The following is a 15,806-nucleotide window of genomic DNA, read 5'->3' on the forward strand; positions in this document are numbered from 1 at the left end:
TGAGTCAAATGGCAATAGAGCACACAATTTCGACAAAGCGCAAATACCCTTATGTCTCTTTACTTCTTTACCGTCAGACGTTTAACAGAAAAAGAAAGCCGCCAAAATTCCTGACTAGAACACAGACTTGCTTTATTAACTAGACTCTGACTTTATCAATACGAGACATTCAATGATAAAAGTTTATTCAGCATGAGTCAGCCAGTCATCTGATGCAGAATGTAGCCTTATAAAATAATCTGTATCTTGCAAAGTTTAAGTGTAGTTGAGTTCTAAGGCTTAGAGCATCTAAGTTTCTAACACGCCAGATACGAAAAACCGCTAAAAACACAATTTAGATGTGGCCGAAATAATGTGGAAATGTATTTTTTATCTAATGCAGCTTCACAAGACCCCGATGAAAGGATACAATTTATCGACAATCTATAGACAGTATCTGAAAAAAAAAAAAACAAAAAAAAAAAAACAAGAAGACCTGACGAAGAAATGACAAAAACTACCCGCCAAACGCCTAAATAGTTTTAAAGTCAGAGTTTTGTACGTTTCAAAAATTACTTAATTTATATCGTGACATAGATTTTTTGATCTCTTTCAGAATCTGAACATTGCTGTTACTTTGGTGGGGGTGATATTTTTTTTCCAAGGAGAGACCTTTAAAACCTGTTGATGTCATGTGTGTATTCATTTTTAACCACACTACCCGGGGCTCAAAAAAGGGCAGTTTAGTCGTCTAAGGCAAGTAGTTTTTCCTGCCGCAAAGTAATTTTTCATTGTCACTTGCCAAATGGGCAAGGGCCAAGGCAAGTTGTTTGCAGACTAAATTGTGAAAAAGTAAAGTAAAACAAGTACGCAACTTCCCTCGGCAAGCAAAATTCGAGAGCCGCTTGTCTTAAGGGAAGGCTAGATTTAATTTTTTTTTTCGATCCGATATGTTCTTGCAAAACTGCCCTCCAAGCCTCGTAAGCATGTTAAATATACAAAAGAATTTGAATCCAAAAATGAGGTCGAGAGGGCAACTAACATTAACATAAAAAAATTATAACATGAAAAAGGGCTATCACTTCAATCATTTGGTGTTCCATTGACTCTTGTAAAACCATAACCAGATCAGTCACATATGACAATCTCAAATATCATAGCAGAACATGCAACCCAAATGTTTGTCTCAAATATCCTATCAAAAAAATGCAAGTTTTTGATGGTATCTTTGGCAAAGGTGGGGCGCGTAAAATACCACATGGGAAATCGACTAAGAAAATGCGTGTCTTGAAGAAAAGTGGGAACTGGAAGGGCGTAGGAAAACTTTAAAGTTATAGCGTTGGCGCTGAATCGTAAGGACGCGGAAAGTAAAGTCCGGACAAACGAGGATGATAGTTGATGATGGTTGACTCTCATTAGAGTTTACGTCAACTCTCATCGACTATCATCAACTCGGGCCAAGCGAGAGAAAACTCTCATCGACTCCCTTGAAAAATTTGAACACGTTCAAAGTCGTTGAGAGCGCATGAGAGCGCACGAGAGTCGATGAGAGTGCATGAGAGTTCCATGCCAAACGAGAGTGAGAGTTTGAACTCTCATCAACTCTCATCCTCGTTTGGCCCGGGCTTAACAGTGCAAGCAAACTAAATGATAACAGTGATCCCACCTACTCCCAGGGAACTATGCCATTTCTGCTCTACGCAAAAATAATTGCGACACGTACTAAAACTAGTCAAGAAAAAGGCTCGATGTAAAATAACATCACATGTGCTGCAAGGGATTTTTTTTTCTTTATTGCGCTTTTTGCGCTAATGTAAACTAGACAAATTCGTTTGGTAAAAAGAAAGTAATCACTTAACGTTAAATTGTTGGTTTTGCTTTGCCTTAAAGGAGCTACGTTACGGACAACGCATCTTGAAAAAATTGGCAAGTTTTTTCAAGTTTGTCGTTCGAAATCTGTCTTAATCTTCATCAGACGAAACCAGACTTGTTTATTTTAGAAATTTATTACTTTTTGTGTTTTTCTACGTTAGAAACCTGTTATTTTGAGTTTCCCTTCGATTTAAAATTACTCAGAAAGATGACCTAAAATATCATGACATAGCTCTTAAAATAATTTATGATTTTGCCTTAATATTTTATGGATTTATTGCCGTTTAAATTTATTATTTTATAATTATAAGTATTTGAGTGTAATCCATTGACTACAATTATCACAATAAAGGCTTAAATAGAAGAAATCTGATTGTTGTGTGTATTATTCTACGTCATATTGTAAATCTTTTATTAACAGATGTAACGGCTTGGTGGGGACTGGGGGATAAGGTAGCTGAAAAGGGAAGGTTACTATTTTCAAAGCGCGAGCAAAAATGATCACACATACATACCAGCGCAAAGAGAAGCAATGGGGACGAGAAGGGATTGGGGTGAGATGAGGTGCGGTGTGTGTCTCGCCCCAATCCCTTCTTGTTGCAAACTATGCGTCTATCATGCTACAATAAGACTATTTCGAGAAAAAGAAAGAGAGTACAAAAAAGTTTACATCCAGCTTTTTCAATAGGCCATTTCCGAGTTACCCTTTGCCTTTGATTCAAAACTAGTCTACGTGCCAAACCATTCACATGAAAATGAGTTTCACCTACAGGTCCATTTTCATGCAAATCAAACTCATTTTCATTTGAATGGTTTCGCACGTAGACTCGTTTTGAAACAGAGGCAATGGGTAACTCGAAAATGGCCTGACGTTGCCGGATCAAGGCTTCAAGCTTACGCGATAAGACCGAAAGTTTGCATAGGATTCTGGCCAAGTCCGCGATTAAAGGACTTCCGGTCGTTGTGCGCACACTCGTATATCGTATAGTGTTCAAAGCTGATTGGCTGACGTTCGATAATGAGCGCCCTGTGCATGCTTACAGAGATCTGAGTCCGCATTCTTGGTTGCTGGCCAAACTGAAAAGCGGTCTCTGGGAATAAGATTGAAATCTGATCTGGTGACAGTCATAAAACGAGCACTCTGTTAAGCTAGAGCACGAGCCCCTGTTCGTGTTGCTGGCCAACAGTAAAGCAGGCCTAAGGACGAGAGAGATTGGATTTATTTAAAATGTGTGGTAAGTTAGAGCACGTTTCTGTTATGACAGTTATATCTTTGCCCTGACACCAAAGCTTAAATTTTTCCTGTATGAAAAACGACTAAACTTAAATGGAAATCAATCAAACAAGCACGAGTTTATGGGTTGATTGCCCTTGATTAGCAGAATTATTCCGTGAATCTCCCAAACTCGTTCCCAGGACCGTTCCCCTGGGAGAGTTTTCAAGGGCCAAGCCCTGGGAACAAAACCGTAAATCTCCAGGTCCGTTCTTGTCTCCAGAGCCGCTCGTCTCTCTTAGCCAGCGAAGCCTGTGCACAAGAAACAAGTTGCTCTGGGGACAGATGCTTTGACTGGCTAGATTTTAAGAAAAGAAATAGCCAATCAGATAAACCGTTTTAAAATCACTTGTTATACGAGATTTTAAAACGGTTGATATGATTGGCTAAAATAAAATCTATCCAATCAAATTATGTGTCCCCAGAGCCACTTGTTCTCATACACAGGGACAAGCGGCTCCGGGACGAGAATGCTCCAGGTCTAGGCAGAGATTTCGAGGATTATTTTCCCAGATTTCAAGTTTAACTGGCCAAGAACTCTGATATTTAGTTAAAGTAAGTTCCAAAAAATCTGACAGAAATTGAAACCATTTTTGTAGTCCCTGCCACGTGACCTCGTCAGTTCTCAGATGACAGAAATGCAAAGTTCTTTGAGACCAAAGATGTTTAAGTATCCGATTTAATGTCTGTTGAAAAAAATATATAAAGGAATTGTATACTCGATGGCAAATCTTCAGTTGCCGTCTAACTTTTTTCCATACTAATCTTTTCAACCCGTGTCCAGGGCTTTTCCGTTTGTTAAAATCAAGGGATACCCAAAATCAAGCCCTGGGAACGAGGTTGTAAAATTTTTTATAACCCTCTGGTATCTGGTGATTTTTAAATTATATCTTGATGTGCAGGTAGTAGGGTGATCTGCCTTGTCACTATTTACAATAATGCACCTAGTTGCAATAACGTTGTCATAGAAAAAAGAAAAAAAAGGTAAATAGGAATTAATTCGCGTAGTTTCATAACTGGTAGCATTTACAGAAAACTCACGAGATTTTATCTGCACACTAAGAGTCCACTTTTATGCTGTAACAAGATAAGTTGATTTATTCGTATTTTGATTATTCGATTTTCCGCCTTGACACTCGCTCCAGACCTTTCTTTTGAAAACCGCGCGCAATCGCAAAAAAAAGACTGATTTGCAGTTTTCAATTATTACAAACGTCTAGTGGTTTGTTTTTCTATTTTCTCTACTATGCTGAAATTGTTATTTCTGTTTGAAGTTTCTGTTTTTTTGCCAAGCATTTGAAAAATAGCAAAGCAGCAAGAATCTCTTGTCATTTGGAGTCTTTTCTTTCGATCCGCAGAAGGTCTTGTTCGTTTTTAATCTCTTGAGGGTTTTTCCTTTTACAAAACAAACAGGAGCGAGGGTCGCGCCACGTCTGAAAACAATTCTAAATTGCGCCTTTGGGTTGTTTCCTTGACAAAACACGCCCAAAGTGAAGCGTAAGAATGCACGCAACGAGGCCTCGCTAAAATTTGTGTCTTGCTTGTTTGTCATTGGTTCAATCTTATTTTCCATATTCATGATGAATTTTTTGCCCATGCAGATCCGAGGGATTGTTTGTCAGTCAGAGAAGGTCGCGGACGTGTTAAGACGTGAAGCGCTCCTTTCCTCACGAGAAGAAACTTTGAAGAAGAAATCTTGAGGGCGTTTGGAGGAAACATTGTCCTACACCGCTCTAATTCATGGTAAGTTTTTATTTCTGGTATCTATCTTACTTTATGATATCTCCTTGGCGAAGTATTTTCACAGAAACCATATTTTCCAAATTAAGCCACGTGCGTTTGCTAAGTCGGTTTACGTTTTGTATCGAAGCTCTGATAGAACGTCTCATGGCTTTGGCAAAGACTTCAGCTTAGAATAGAAGTACAAGAATTAACTATTCAATACGCCTTAACATTGAAACCGTTGCTTCGACAAGAGTGCGCCTTTGCTTTATAAAAATATTTATTTATCAAACTTCGTCTTCCCAATTTGCATTAAACATTTCACTAGAAATTATAGCATTTGCCTTAGAGTTTAGCAAACGGTTTTGTAAATAATAAAGATGGTAATAATTGTTTTGTTCCTAACATATCTGTTATTTCTTTTACTTTTAGAGAGAAAAGTCTTGAGGAAGGCAAACTCAACAAGAAATGAGGAGTCGAGCAAAGTTCAAGCAAGGAAAAGTGTGAATCTGGATTGGATAATAGTGAGATAGTAAGAATATCATTTTGAGAAATTTACATGCACCGAAACTTTTCTGACAAGAAGTGGCAGATTCTTATGAAATAAAGATTTTGGTCATCTTACGACAGCAAAAAATTGTAGGTCAATTGAGATACATTTTTTCCTAAACTAAAATGTAACTTGTTTGAGAGAAATCGTTTTAGTGCGAGGAGAAAATCATAAACAGTTAATTTAAATTCTGCCTATTTATCAGAAAGGTTTCAAGGACTTTTATCTGTACATATTTTCAAAGCGCTTTTTTTCTCGAGCGATCAGTACAGTTATTTAGAAAAAAACTGAATGAAATTAAGAACATATTTAACGGTTATAAAAAATAAGCAAAAATTGCAATTACTAGAAAATGTTAGTGACGTTAAATTTTATTGCCTTTCTGCATGCTTTAACATTTCTTTTAATTTTGCAATTTTATATTTGTGATCGCTCGAGACGCCTTCGCTTTGAAAATATTTCATAAGATTAATTTAAGGTGGCACTGCAGGTCTTTTTTTTGTAGCTCATTGGTTAGGTGATTTTATTAACTGAAACAAATTGTACTAGGGTATAATCTGCATGGAAAGCAATTTAACGCTAAAGATTCTAAATTGTCTTGTCCTCAAAAACGTTACTAAGAATTAAGCTGTCACAAGGCAAAATTCCAATTAAGAAATAAATTCCGTGGAAATTGCAGCTCGGAAGTTATTATGAATTAAAGTTCAGCACAACTATTAAACACTTTAAAATTAATAAACAATTTACAGTATGAATCAAAATTAACAATCAGAGATAACCAAGATAATTTTGATTTTTCAACAAGTAAAATTTGAAGTATTCCAGATAACTGATTGTTAATGAATTTCAATTCAGTTTTCCGTTCATTTTGGACAATACAGAATATCAATTTGATTATAAATTCGTTCGCAACCTATCTTGGCAAACTTGATTATCTGGAACAATTTTTGACGTCATTACAGCACTGAAATTTACGTTCTGAATTTTCTTATTTGCGAAATTGACAAAAGTGAACTGAACGCAAATTGACATCGGCGAACGCCGTCAACTTGACATGCAGAGCCACCTTAAAATACAATAACTTTAACAGAGAATATTGGGTTTCTGAAATGATCTTCATAAACTGGAAATTATTATATCGGCAGAATATTTTTTCAAATGTATTTCGATAAAAAAACGGTTTGGCTTTTGGTTATTTGGGAGGGAAAAACTATCAAACATCAATCAAAAACCTGTATATTCTCTAGTGTCATTTTCAGTGAGGTTTTAAGGAATTGTGTCTGGTTTAAATTTGGTAATATAGGCGATCGCATCGAGCTTATCTATACATTTTTGCAAGATCAATTACTTTTGAAACCGAAGGCAAACTATAAAAGGAACATCAAAAGGAATGGAAGATAAGAGTTCATTTTTTTTTCATCAAAATCAAACGAAAAACGGATGATTATTGATGATTTACCAAACTTGTTTATTTTCCTTGCACATTTTTTTAAGCCAGAAGAGCAATAATTTTCTTTCAATAGTTTCTTGTATTTCTATTTACAAAGTAATATCTGTTCCTAACAGAATTAATGGAATTTTGACAATAACATCGTAACGCTTGGATACGCTTGCTTTGGCACCACGAACTTTAACTGGATCAAAGTTCAAATTTGAAGTGCAAATGTATAATTCTTATTTTGAAAGACAAAACTAGAGAATTTGGGAAATTGTAGGGATTTTATATTCAAAGAACCTTTATCAAATTTGCAAAGGAACAAAGTATTTTGACAAAGCTTTTATCTCCACGTGCAAAACTTTAATGCAAATTAGGGGTGAATTTGGGAGGAGCTAGTTCCCTTTTATACTGCACCTTCATGTTCAAAATTTACGGCGTTATTTCTTTATTTATCAAAAATGTATACCTCTCGTTCGAAATTGGCAAAAATTTTTAAGGAAGGTGATTCATTTTGTAAGTGATCCTTGACAACCAGACATAAATGTTTAAAACCTCACTGAATGTATCTGAGCTTTCATCAAGACCATTTCTTCGATGCTACACAAAAATGTAAACAACGAACGCGCGAAAGGTTTCGAAAGGTTTCGAAACACATTATTTCTGAATGTTGTTTAAATAATTTGAAAATATATATTTTTGGCGTAATTTGCTCTTAACATGGGTCTAAATTTCTTCGGAATTTGCAGTATTATTTTTTTATCTACTCTTGCTTGTTTTGTGTAGCAAACAGAAACGAATGGTCTTGATATAGCTCGATTTTATTTCAAGAAGATATAATTTTGTAAGCCATAACGCTTTTTCAATTGGGTGGAAATTATTTGGAAATGTTTATTTTTTGTCAGCTAAATTTATTTAATGTAACGGAAGTTGAGGAATTTACTCGTGTGTTAGATAAAACATTTTAAAATGTGGGAGGATATTTTCCTTTTCAATACTTATGGCTTGCCTTTGCTATCTTCTTGAAATGTAATTTGTATGTTGATATCCCGTTGAATAGTAAGTAATGCCTTGGACGATAAGCAGCTAGAAATCTTTTTACAGTAATGAGACGAGCAGGTTAAAATTACTACAAATGTAAAGTTTCTACACAGTCGTATGAACATTAAGGAGGTGGGGACATTTTGGAATCGCTATAATTAAGAGAGTTTATATAGTTGGGGCTCAAGTTAGCCCAGCCATATAAACTTTCTTAAATATTTCGATTTAGAAATGTTTTCACCCTCCTTATGTAGTGCAGAAACTTTGCAGTTGTACAAATTTTAACCTGCTTTTTTTATTTCTGTACATAGATTTCTAGCTGCTCGTCGTTTTAGGGCTTACTATTTAACAAGATATCATCATGAAATACACCATCTTGTACACAAACTAATACTCGATTGGAGTCAAAAATCTTATTCTTTGCATGGAATTTTATATTAAGGATCAATTTTTTTCTAAGATTTTGTGTACAAAATGATGTATGTTGTAATTTATTGGCGGGAAAATTCAAGGGGAAACCTCCTAAAATTTTTTGACGAAAAAGTTGTCAGGGGAAACGCTGTGCAAATTTGTTCAAATTTTCCCGCCAAAAGTCTTAGTATATAGAAGGCAAATTTTTCATGACACCTTTTTTTTATTAAATGATTTTTATTAAATAATTAAGCTATAATTGAAGAATATTTGAAGTGAATAAAGTTGACTAAAAGACAAAACACTTGTTTGTAGTATTGTTTGAAAGGTTTTATTGATGATAATAAATGAAGACAAAGAAAATTGTTCACTTTATTTGACTGATTTAATACAATATAAAATATATTAATCAAAGATAGCATTATCTTTTATTGACAATAGAATACACTGGTGGAGTGCACATTACTACAACAATAAAATATCCTTTTAAAAAAAAAATTGGCGCATGCGTATTTTGAGCGCCCGTATTTTTTCTAAGTTTTTTGGCGGGAAAATTAAAAATTTTCAAACAGATGTTATAAAAAAGCAATTATTTTAAAAATGGCGCATGCGTATTGTAAGCGCCCGTATTTTTTCTAAGTTTTTTGGCGGGAAAATTTAAAATTTTGACATAGGTTACCTTGTAAGCAAATTTTAGCATTCAAGACAATGTTTTTAAAAACATTTAACGCTAGCTAAATGCAATTAAGCAATTTTGAAGCATTTAGTAGAAATTAAGCTTAAAATTTTGGCATTTCAAAACAATGTTTACAAAATATTTTGATTCGGTCTATAATACAGCTCTACTCAAGAAGTTGCATGAAAACAATTGTAAATTGTGAAGTAATTTGTCTTTGAAAAATTTGGCAAAAAAATTTGGCAAACATTTGGCAAAAATTTGGCAAACAGACGATTCATTCTAAAATATATCAATGAAGAAAAACCTATTGCCTTTAAACTCGAAGGCTAACTAAAAATTGGTCTTGCCAGTGTAAAATTAAGTTTGAATCGAAAAACAAAATTTGAACTGTGTAACAATGACGCACGCGGCGTTTGAGAATAAACAGTGTTGCGTTACACTATCGGCCATTGAGAATATATTCATGCTCAAATTGATGATGTTGATGCATTTCAACTTTCAATTCAGTAGAAAAAGAATATAAACCTACTTCTGATATTCTGTTTTCTTTCTGAACAAGACCACAGAATAACAAAAAACGAGTTAATATTCTCGATTTACTGAATTATAGTTGAAATAAGACACCATTTCACGCGCGAGTTGGAATATTTACCGTCGTTCAAAGTTCGGTTAATATATTCTCAACGGTCAACAATGTAACACAACACCTCTAATTCTCAAAAGTCACGTAAGCCTCAACCACATCGTGACAAAATAATCAACCGCAAATGTTTTCTTATATTTTTGAAAAAACGTTTTTTTCAAGATTTTTCAGCAGCTTAATTCGTAGTGCGCCTTCGAGTTTTCCTTTTAAATCCGATAGGAAAAAAATAATTTGTCATACCAACGTTTGGCCGGAAAAAAATAACTGATATCGTGTCATATTAATTCAAAATATTCAATGAGATGCAGGCTCGTAAGGGCAAGAATTTCTCGAGTTGGCCACTATTTACAATGTGAATGTTGATACAACGTTCCAAATTTTAAGTAAAAATTTATAGATTTTGGATTAAAAAAGAAGAAACGAAACAGAAAACAAAACAAAAATAAAATTTGATCCCTTTGCATCTCATTAATAAGTTGAATCATACTTAAGGTATTTCTACTGACATTTGTTATGACGTTACATACTTTTGGCGGTATTTAGCTCTAACAATCTGTCTTATTGTGCTGTCGGACTTGTGGTAACTTGTGTTCACTTCAGTGTCTTGTGTTGTCTTCTTGTCCTTGCCTGTCCTGATCTTAATGTCAGAATTCCTGAAAGAAAATAAAAAGAAAGTTGGATTTAACGGACACATTCTGCAATTACTAGTTTCTTTGCCTACATTAGTTCAAGGCAAACAAATTTAAACGCGTTTTTCAGGCAACAGCACCTCTGGTTTACGTGGGGGGGGCGCCCGCATAAAAAGGAACACCTCCTTGGAGAATAACAACATTTTCTCTTGCAACATCCATTAAATCTCACACATTAAGGGAGCTACCTGAAAAAATTGGTTCATCTTAAATAGCTCTTTTGATTTATTTTGTTTTACGCTTGAGAAATTCGAAAATGCAGAGCTTAAAGGAGCTACGTTACGGACAACACATTTTGAAAACATTGGCAAAATTTTATCAAAATTGTCGTTCGAAATTTGTCTCAATCTTATCAGTGCGAACCATTCTTGGTTATATTCGCCTTTTTTACTCCTGTGTCGTTTGACCATTTTAGAAAACTATTATTTTGAGGTTTTCTTCAGTTTGAAAGGAATCTGAAAAATGACTTAATGGCCGTGACATTGCTCTATTAAATTCTCCTCGCCTATATTTTGGTTACTTCTTTAACCCTTTCCTATATGGCTACGTTTACACGGACACGGTTATCAATCAACACGGTTTCATGACCTCGAAACCGCATCGAAAACGACACGGTTTCGAAGTGTTTACACGGAACCTATTTAACCATTTTCCGACTGTTTTCGAATGTGATTGTATAAGCAAACGCTGCTCTCTATGCGTGTTTCACCATGTTTACCCTTCGTGAGCCAGCCAATTCGTGCTAAAATACGTTGCCGTTTTCAAATCGATGCGGTTTCGTCGTTTTTGACCGTTTACACGTCCAACGAAACCGTATCGTTTTGAAAACGCTCCACTTTTGACAGCGTTTTCAAAACGACCCGGTTTCAGTAGTGGTCTCGATCGGCGCCGTGTAAACGAAAGGCGTAATAATCGAAAGCGATGCGGTTACAAACGAAACCGTGTCCGTGTAAACAGTGCCTATGTCTCCAGGGTACCACATCCGCTAGTTGATGATTGTCTAATTCTCATTACATATCTGCTGGACAATGTGTTGTACGGAGAATATAAATATTGAACACCTTTCAAAATCCTAAGATTAAAACGCGACGGATTTGTTCCCTTAATATGTGTTCAGAATTCCGCTGAGCAAGTGATAAAATGATTCAGGGCCCCCGTTAATACCAGTCCTGCGACTGAAGGGGTCACGCTATTTAAATATCAATTATTACATGTTTTAAACGATATTAAACTAAACGACTGGTCTTTGTTTTTTCTTGTTTTTTCTTTTCTTTTTCTTTTTTCTTTGTTTTTTCTTGTTTGTAAACTTTGCAAATAATAGTCTAATTTAAGGTAGCTCGACCTTACTGACAACTCTTTAAGCTGTCACAAAGGAATGATCAAAGCACAGTTTTTCAGTTAAGATTTCAAGTCATCAATCAGATCGAAACTTGTCAAAAAATTATTTTATTTTGATTATTTTTTTTGTCATAACCGAGGTCAAGATCGAAACATGGTTTGCCATTTCTCAGTTGTCAGTAATGATGTTCATACCGAGATACGATTTATCAATCACACTTTTGAGACACCTGCCAGTTGTCCGTAAGGATGCCAAGATTGAAAATGATTTGTCAGTTAAATTTTTAAGTCATGTCTCAGTTTTCAGAAAGGATGTCGTGAGATCACAACATAATTTTTCAGTTTAAATGTGGAATCAGCTGTCAGTTGTCTGCTTCACTCAGGTTATCTTACAGTTAAAAAAATAAAACGAGAAAGCTTTGAAAGGCTGTAATATGAAAAAAATGGTATTCCTGAATTTTAGACTTCACTAACTAGACCTACCAATTATTTTCTCTTATTCTTTTTAGCAATGGGTGAAAAAGTTATAAAATAAATGAAATTTTTAGAACCGTTTTGATCCAATTTAACGTTCGATCACTGACTGGCACTGACACTCACTAATTTTAACCCTCGGACGTACAAGCAAACTCAAACCCCCATCATCGTACAACGAGGGGGTGGATGGAACCCCTCACCAGGGTTTTCGTTCTATTAAGGCGCAGCAAAATTATTTTGTCCTGAGTAGAAAGCCCTTAGCTTACTCTACAAGATGACATAATCTTTGTTGTCTCTGGCGTCATATGACGTCACGTTACGTCATTAGAGCCGCCATCTTGGATCGGACATCTTGGATTTCACCATTATCTTAGAAAGTTAGAAAATAACAAAATTTGATGTAAAATCATGCCAGAATGCTTGTGGAATGTAAAAATAAGCAAATCGTACAATTCTGTTTCAAAAAAACTGGAAAAAATAAAGAAATATGTTAAAATTGACGATTTTTGGCTAGACCTGATTGTAATTATTACGTTGCCATGGCAACGTCAAATATCAGGGACACATGGTTGACATATCACAATTTCTGCAAGGGATAAATTTACAGCTACTGAAAGTTTCAGAATTGTAGAGTAAATCCTTCTTTCAAAATTTCGAAAAAACCTTATAAGGGTGGCATTCACCCCCTCCCCCCTTGTACGTCCAAGGGTTAAAATTCCCAAGAATGATCCAAATCTGATTTCTCCTTACCATACCAATACACTGACCAGCAATGAGAATCAGAATCAATGAACCAGAATTTTTATGGTTGTGTATTTGTTTAGTGTGTATTGGCTTAGCAAATTCTGGAGTTTTCAGCAGTTATACAACAAGTACGAAGAGCTTCCGATCCTTATTGGTCAACTATTAATAGAACTTGCATTCCCGAATAGTTTTTACGTCAGCTTGTCGCCATAACGATACGTCCTGTTGCCTTGCAACGGCTGGGGTGAAAACCGCGGGCTCAGAAATGTTTAAAGTAAGTGTACACCCTTTTGAGCGCCATACTGGATAAAGAGAAACATTAACTGACCTGCCATAGAAGTGTTTAGCTCCATCGCTGGTCTTCAGGTCAGGGCTTCAATGCATTCGCTTAATGTGCTTCATGTGCACCTGATTGAATTGAAAAACAAAAGATAATTTGATGAGCAAGTTATAAATAGTTACAGGTTCTTTCAACCCTACCATAACATAACACAACGTAACGTAACGTAATATAACATAAAGGGTGGATTTATTTGCAACGTACGCGTATAGCCGTCGCATTTGCCCGGTGGAATTTTTTATTGCTTTTTAGGTCGAAAACCAATAAAAAAAACTCCAACGGGCACAATACCCGATTCTCTCTTAGTGCAATAAAACTGTCCGCAGGAAAGGGAAATTTTACTCAAACAGGTTCTTCGTTCACACTTTTTCATTCCATTAATGATTAACTGACCTGCCATTTATCGAACTCAACTTCTGATCTTTCTGCTCTGATGTCGGTCACTTTCAGTGCTTCATGTCTGTCTGATTAGTAATAGAAAGGCAATCTCGTGAGTTAAATACTAGTTGTCGTAGTTTGCTTTGGGATAACATAGCGTACGTAACGTAAAGTAATGCTCATCTAGTACAAAAGGAATAGGAATTTTGACTCTAACGTGTTGCTGTTTCCCGTTTTGTAGGAAGTACCCCGAGAAGCGGGATTGGGAGTGAAGCTACTTCTTTTAGTAGACTATACGGAGGCTCTGCCCGAAAGGGGCAACTTTTTTAGGCTATAGATATATAGAAAGTGGAGGTATTTCACGACGTTGAAGTATACAAAAGGTCAGGGAAAATTGTCGTTTACCGTATTTTCTCAATTAAACGCCCCTGGCGTTTATTTCAAACTTGGTTCTGTGGATCCGGCGTTTATTTGGATGGTGCAGTTTCCTGAGCGAAATGTTTATTAAATAAGGGTTTGAGTCATTATTTGTGACATGACTGTATCTTGCCACCATACCTTAAGCATATTACACCTCGAATAAATGCCTAAAAGGCTTCCTTACCACTCTACCTTGGAGACCCGGCGTTTATTCGGGGGCCGGCGTTTAATCGAGAAAATACGGTACTTGGTATTTAACAGGGCCTATCAAGATACATTAACAGAGCCACCAAGGGGCCGATTCATCTAACAATTCAATAAAAAGTAAAGAAAGAAAATGCAGTATCCCTTGTGTTCGTATGTGAAAGGTGTACCATTTTCTATCAAAGGTATAGGAAAGGATTTCCTTTTCTGTCAGAAATGGTATATATAGTGGAAAGGTTTGGACGTTGGGCAGAGCGGAGCTGAGTACATCCCCCTCCTTTCGGATTTGATACACTTGCAGTTCCATTTAAATTAAGAGAACATAAACTGACCTGCAATTTAGCTCCATCATTGATCTATATTTTCCAATGTTGTCTGCACTTTGGATGGCTCCATGACTGCCTATGAGTAATAGAAAAAATAATTTGATGAGCAAATTACTATTAGAAATGGTCTCCTTTTACCGTAACGCAAAATAACGTAAGGTAACGCAACGTTGACGTAACTTAATGTCCGACGTTCTCTAAGTTCAAATATATATATATATATATTTAATTATTTTACAGAGTCTTCTTACTGTAGCCACATGGAATTAGAATAAAACATAGATGTGAATAGAATCGACTAAAAATGAATTTAAAAATGATTTAAGGCAATACGTTAAAGCATGCATGTTGCCGTAAAGGATTTTATGAACAATAACATTGTAAAAAGCAATGAATTCAATGGAGAAGAAATAATGCAATATTAAATTTAATATTCATCCTCGGAAACAGTTTCAATTTCTTCCGGTTGAGCCCCTCCCAGGGGTTTCAGGGAACAAGGAAACATGGTCATAAAATAATAATTGGAAACAAGGTAACAAAAGGAAAATAATGCTGGGAACATGGGAACATAAGCTGTGTTCCTGATATTTTTTGGGAACAGGGATCACAAAACCAGACAAAATACATTTGGAACAAGAGAACACAATGCCTCCACCCCCACCCCGGAGGGGCTCCCGGTTCGTTTTGTACGAATTGCCGAATACGCTGCCCAAACATTAAACGAATCAAGTTTTGCACATAAAATCTTCATCAGCTTTTGTTAAACACAGATTTTAAACCATAGTAAGCTATTTCAATTGTACACTTACGCAAAAGGAGAAATAAAACATAAAGTTTTGCGAAGTTTCCGTTACATACCATGTGCACATCAAGCCGATTCTTGCTTAGTTACTTCGTATCTTGTACTTGCTCGCTGTTTCAGAGGTTCCACTAACATAAGTCTTCATCTAGGGCATTTTAGGCAACGATTCTTCTAATGTAGAAATGTTATTAGGCGAATTTTAAAGCAAGAAGCCGAACTTCCAAGCTCCTCGTGCAAAGGTGATGAAAAACATGAATAGTAAATGAGTGTCAGAGATTTTGAAATGCAAATTTAAAGTTTTGAGTTACGATGAAGGAGATTGGGACCAACGCTTAAGAAAATACCGTCGCATTTTATTTACAATTTGAAAATATATATAGTCACATGTTATGAAAAAAAATTGACCTTCGTTTTTGTGGTCACCTGTCACTATGAGTTAAAATTTCTTAGAACATTCCTTAGGTGAATATTAAACTTCCTAAC

This window comes from Oculina patagonica, chromosome 10 (genome assembly GCF_052425735.1).
Source record: "Oculina patagonica isolate OP01 chromosome 10, crgOcupat, whole genome shotgun sequence".
Lineage (NCBI taxonomy): Eukaryota > Metazoa > Cnidaria > Anthozoa > Scleractinia > Oculinidae > Oculina > Oculina patagonica.